Consider the following 5809-nt stretch of genomic DNA (forward strand, 5'->3'; position numbering starts at 1 on the left):
TGTGGCTGGATTTAGAGTGGCACTTATGGCGTCGCTTCGATGGCTTAATGAGGGGTTTATCCTTCGTTGTATCATCGTCATCGCCTTCTTTTGGCGTGTCCACCATATATATATATATATATATATATATATATATCATATGACGAGGAGGTTGTCCAGCGCCCGATATGCGGTGGTTCCTGTTCGTCTCCTGCATCGTCGTCCATACCGTCGATGTCTTCGGAGTCGGAGTCGAGCACGTCGGTTAGGTTATCGACAGTGGCTATTAAGTGGGTGGTGGGCAGGGAACGCATTTCTTTGTCGTCCGCTTCCCACTCGAGCCGGACATAGTTCGGCCAAGAGTCTCCTGACAAAGAGAGAGACTTTAATGAGTTTAGCACGTTGCCCAAGGGCGAGTGCTGAAAGATATCCGCGGAGGTGAACTCCATGACCGGTGCCCGGTCAGATTCGATAGGCACAGGCGTACACGGTTCGGATCCTGTAACCGGAGACGAGTCCGAGGGTCCAAATGTTCCGACATCATAGGAGGCGGAATGAGTGTTCGGCTCCAAGGCCGACGAGTGTACTACCATCATGGCAGGGTCCATCCACCCTTCCTCGGATAGCATCGTCTGCTCCGGATTGTTTCCCGGGGCAGTCGCAGGCACGATCACCCGAATACTGTCCCATGGCAGATCCCAGTCATGCTCATCGGGACTGTCCAGCGCACCTGAAATGGGCTCGAATCCGCCGAAGATCAAGTCTCCGTGGATGTCAGCGGTGTAGTTTAAGTTTCCAAACCTAGCCTGATGGCCAGGGGCGTAGCTATCGATCTGCTCTAATGGCCAAGCGAATTGGCCCGCAGTGTGAAGCCGCCAAATATGAAGATCTGTTCGGGAGGGAAACCCGCCCCTTGGACTGCGTCGTTGAAGATGATTGAAGGGGCCTTCAAGCCTTATCACGACGACACAGTGGAACTCTCAATGAAAGCACCAATGTCGGTGTCAAAACTGGAGGATCTTGGGTAGGGGGTCCCGAACTGTGCGTCTAAGGCTAATGGTAACAGGAGGCTGGGGACACGATGTTTACCCAGGTTCGGGCCCTCTCGATGGAGGTAATACCCTACTTCCTGCTTGATTGATCTTGATGATATGAGTATTACAAGAGTTGATCTACCACGAGACCGTAGAGGCTAAACCCTAGAAGCTAGCCTACGATTATGATTGTTGTTCTCCTACGGACTAAACCCTCCGATTTATATAGACACTGGAGGGGGCTAGCATTACACAGAGTCGGTTACAGAGAAGGAGATCTACATATCCGAATCGCCAAGCTTGCCTTCCACGCAAAGGAGAGTCCCATCCAGACACGGGACGAAGTCTTCAATCTTGTATCTTCATAGTCCAACAGTCCAGATAAAGCATATAGTCCGGCTATCCGGATACCCCCTAATCCAGGACTCGCTCAGCACCCCTCCATCCACCCCTCTATTTATAGGGAGAAGGGGGAAGGGGGGCGCCCCTCTAGATGGGATTTAGAGGGGGAGCGGCGGCCAAGGGGGAGGGGGCTTGCCCCCCCAAGCAAGGGGGGCGCCCCCCTTAGGGTTCCCTCCCAACCCGAGGTGCATGGGCCCTAGGGGAGGTGGCTCCCAACCCTCTTAGGGGCTGGTTCCCTTCCACCTATAGCCCATGAGGCCCTTCGGGACAGGTAGCCCCTCCTGGTGGACCCCCGGAACCCCTCTGATGGTCCCGGTACAATACCGGTATACCCCCGAATATTTCCGGTGACCGTATGATGACTTCCCATATATAAATCTTCATCTCCGGACCATTCCGGAACTCCTCGTGACGTCCGGGATCTCATCTGGGACTCCGAAAAACATTCGGTAATCACATACAAATCTTCCTTATAACCCTCGCGTCATCGAACCTTAAGTGTGTAGACCCTACGGGTTCGGAAATCACGCAGACATGACCGAGATAGCTCTCCGGCCAATAACCAACAGCGGGATCTGGATACCCATGTTGGCTCCCACATGTTCCACGATGATCTCATTGGATGAACCACGATGTCGAGGATTCAAGTAATCCCGCATACAATTCCCTTTGTCAATCGGTACGTTACTTGCCCGAGATTCGACTGTCGGTATCCCAATACCTCATTCAATATCGTTACCGGCAAGTCACTTTACTCGTTCCATAATGCATGATCCCGTGACTAACCACTTAGTCACATTGAGCTCATTATGATGATGCATTACCGAGTGGGCCCAGAGATACATGTCCGTCATACGGAGTGACAAATCCCAGTCTCGATTCGTGCCAACCCAACAGATACTTTCGGAGATATCTGTAGTACACCTTTTATAGTCACCCAGTTACATTGTGACGTTTGGTACACCCAAAGCACTCCTACGGTACCCGGGAGTTACACAATCTCATGGTCTAAGGAACTGATACTTGACATTAGAAAAGCTTTAGCAAACGAACTACACGATCTTATGCTATGCTTCGGATTGGGTCTTGTCCATCGCATCATTCTCCTAATGATGTGATCCCGTTATCAATGACATCCAATGTCCATAGTCAGGAAACCATGACCATCTGTTGATCAACGAGCTAGTCAACTAGAGTCTCACTAGGGACATGTTGTGGTCTATGTATTCACACATGTATCACGGTTTCCGGTCAATACAATTTCATCGTGAATAGTAGACAATTATCATGAACAAGGAAATATAATAATAATCATCTTATTATTGCCTCTAGGGCATATTTCCAACAGTCTCCCACTTGCACTAGAGTCAATAATCTAGTTACACTGTGATGAATCGAACACCCATAGAGTTCTGGTGTTGATTGATACGTCTCCAACGTATCTACTTTTCCAAACACTTTTGCCCTTTTTTTGGACTCTAACTTGCATGATTTGAATGAAACTAACCCGGACTGACGCTGTTTTCAGCAAAATTACCATGATGTTGTTTCATGTGTAGAAAACAAAAGTTCTCGAAATGTCCTGAAAATCCTCGGAGGCACTTTTTGGAAAATATAAAAAATACTGGAGAAAGAATCAAGACCAGGGGCCCACACCCTGTCCACAAGGGTGGGGGCGCGCCCTCCCCCTGGGCGCACCCCCCTGTCTCGTGGGCCCCCCGAGGCTCTGCCGACCTCAACTCCAACTCCATATATTCCTTCTCGCGGAGAACAAAATCAGGGAGAAAGTTGCATCGCGTTTTACGATACGGAGCCGCCGCCAAGCCCTAATCTCTCTCGGGAGGCTGATCTGGAGTCCGTTCGGGGCTCCGGAGAGGGGGATTCGTCGCCGTCGCCATCGTCAACCATCCTCCATCACCAATTTCATGATGCTCACCGTCGTGCATGAGTAATTCCATCGTAGGCTTGCTGGACGGTGATGGGTTGGATGTGATTTACCATGTAATCAAGTTAGTTTTGTTAGGGTTTGATCCCTAGTATCCACTATGTTCTGAGATTGATGTTTCTATGACTTTGCTATGCTTAATGCTTGTCACTAGTGCCCGAGTGCCATGATTTCAGATCTGAACCTATTATGTTTTCATGAATATATGTGTGTTCTTGATCCTATCTTGCAAGTCTATAGTCACCTATTATGTGTTATGATCCGATAACCCCGAAGTGACAATAATCGGGATACTTCTCCGTGATGACCATAGTTTGAGGAGTTCATGTATTCACCACGTGTTAATGCTTTGGTTCGGTTCTCTATTAAAAGGAGGCCTTAATATCCCTTAGTTTCCACTAGGACCCCGCTGCCACGGGAGGGTAGGACAAAAGATGTCATGCAAATTATTTTCCATAAGCATGTATGACTATATTCAGAATACATGCCTACATTACATTGATGAATTGGAGCTAGTTCTGTGTCACCCTATGTTATAGCTATTACATGAGGAATCACATCCGGCATAATTATCCATCATTGATCCATTGCCTACGAGCTTTTCACATATTGTTCTTCGCTTATTTACTTTTCCGTTGCTACTGTTACAATCACTACAAAACCCAAAAACATTACTTTTGCTACTGTTACCTTCACTATCATACTGCTTTGCTACTAAATACTTTGCTATAGATACTAAGTTATCCAGGTGTGGTTGAATTGACAACTCAACTGCTAATACTCAAAAATATTCTTTGGCTCCCCTTGTGTCGAATCAATAAATTTGGGTTGAATACTTTACCCTCGAAAGTTGTTGCGATCCCATACACTTGTGGGTCATCAAGACTAATTTCTTGCGCCGTTGCCGGGGAGCATAGCTCTATTCTCTGAGTCACTTGGGATTTATATCTGTTGATCACTATGAAGAACTTGAAAGACGCTAAAACCAAGATCTATCCCTCAACTACGAGGGGAGGTAAGGAACTGCCATCTAGCTCTACACTAGATTCTCCTTCTGTTATGAATAAGCTTGCGACACCTAAACCTGCTACTGCTATGAATTCTAATATGTCGCATGTTATCCATGATGCCACTTCTGCTTTGCATGATACTTATGATGAAACTACTTCTGTGCGTGATACTACTATGCCATTAGGTGAATTTCTTGATGAACAACTTGCTAGGGCTAGAGAAAACGAAATTATTGAAGATGATATTATTTATGATAGTGATGATGAAAGATCTTCGAATGATTATGAATTGCCTGTTGTTCCTGAGGGTTATGTTATGGATGAAGAAACTCGTAGAGATTTTCTTGCTTGCAATGATAGATCAGATCTTAAGAAATTGTTAGCTAAGCTGAAACAAAAGACTCGAAATGCTAGAATGAAACATGACCCCGCTTTTGCCACTTCACCTATCTTTGTTACTGATAAGGATTATGAATTCTCTGTTGATCCTGAAATTATTACTTTGGTAGAATCTGATCCTTTTTATGGCCTTGAATCTGAAACTGTTGTGGCACATCTTACCAAGTTGAATGATATAGCTACCCTGTTTACTCACGATGATAAATCTTGCTACTTTTATATCCTTAATATATTCCAGTTCTCATTAAAGGGTGATGCTAAGACTTGGTATAATTCTCTTGCTCCTGGTTGGGTGCGTAGTCCCCAAGATATGATTTATTACTTCTCTGCCAAATATTTCCCTACTCATAAGAAAGAAGCTGCCTTGCGGGAAATATATAATTTTGTGCAAATCAAAGAAGAGAGTCTCCCACAAGCTTGGGGGAGGCTTCTCTGATTACTTAATGCTTTGCCTGACCATCCACTTAAGAAAAATGAAGTACTTGATATCTTTTATAATGGACTAACCGATGCTTCCAAGGACTACTTGGATAGTTGTGCTGGTTGTGTTTTCAGGGAAAGAACAGTCGATGAAGCTGAGTTATTATTGAATAATATGTTGACTAATGAAAATAATTTGACTCTCCCTGAGCCAATTCCTGAGCCAGTTCCTGAACCAATTGAGCCAACTCCTGAGCCTATTCCTAAACCTACTCCTAATAAGAGAGGTGTTTTATTTCTCAGTCCTGAAGATATGCGAGAGGCAAAGAAATCAATGAAATAGAAAGGTATTAAAGCTGACGACATTAAGAATTTACCTCCTATTGAAGAAATACATGGTCTTGATATACCGCCTGTTGAAGAACCACATTGTCTTGATAACCCGACACGGGTAGTAAAGGTAAATTCTCTCTATAGATATGATAAAGTTGAAATCCCCTCTGCTAAATTCCATAGCCCGTGCTTAGAAGAATTTGACGACTTTATGGCTAGGCAAGAAAGTTTTAATTCTTATATTGGTAAAGAGTTAAAAAATAATGCTTTCGAGGTAGGACGCGTGA

Source organism: Triticum dicoccoides, chromosome 5B (genome assembly GCF_002162155.2).
Source record: "Triticum dicoccoides isolate Atlit2015 ecotype Zavitan chromosome 5B, WEW_v2.0, whole genome shotgun sequence".
NCBI lineage: Eukaryota > Viridiplantae > Streptophyta > Magnoliopsida > Poales > Poaceae > Triticum > Triticum dicoccoides.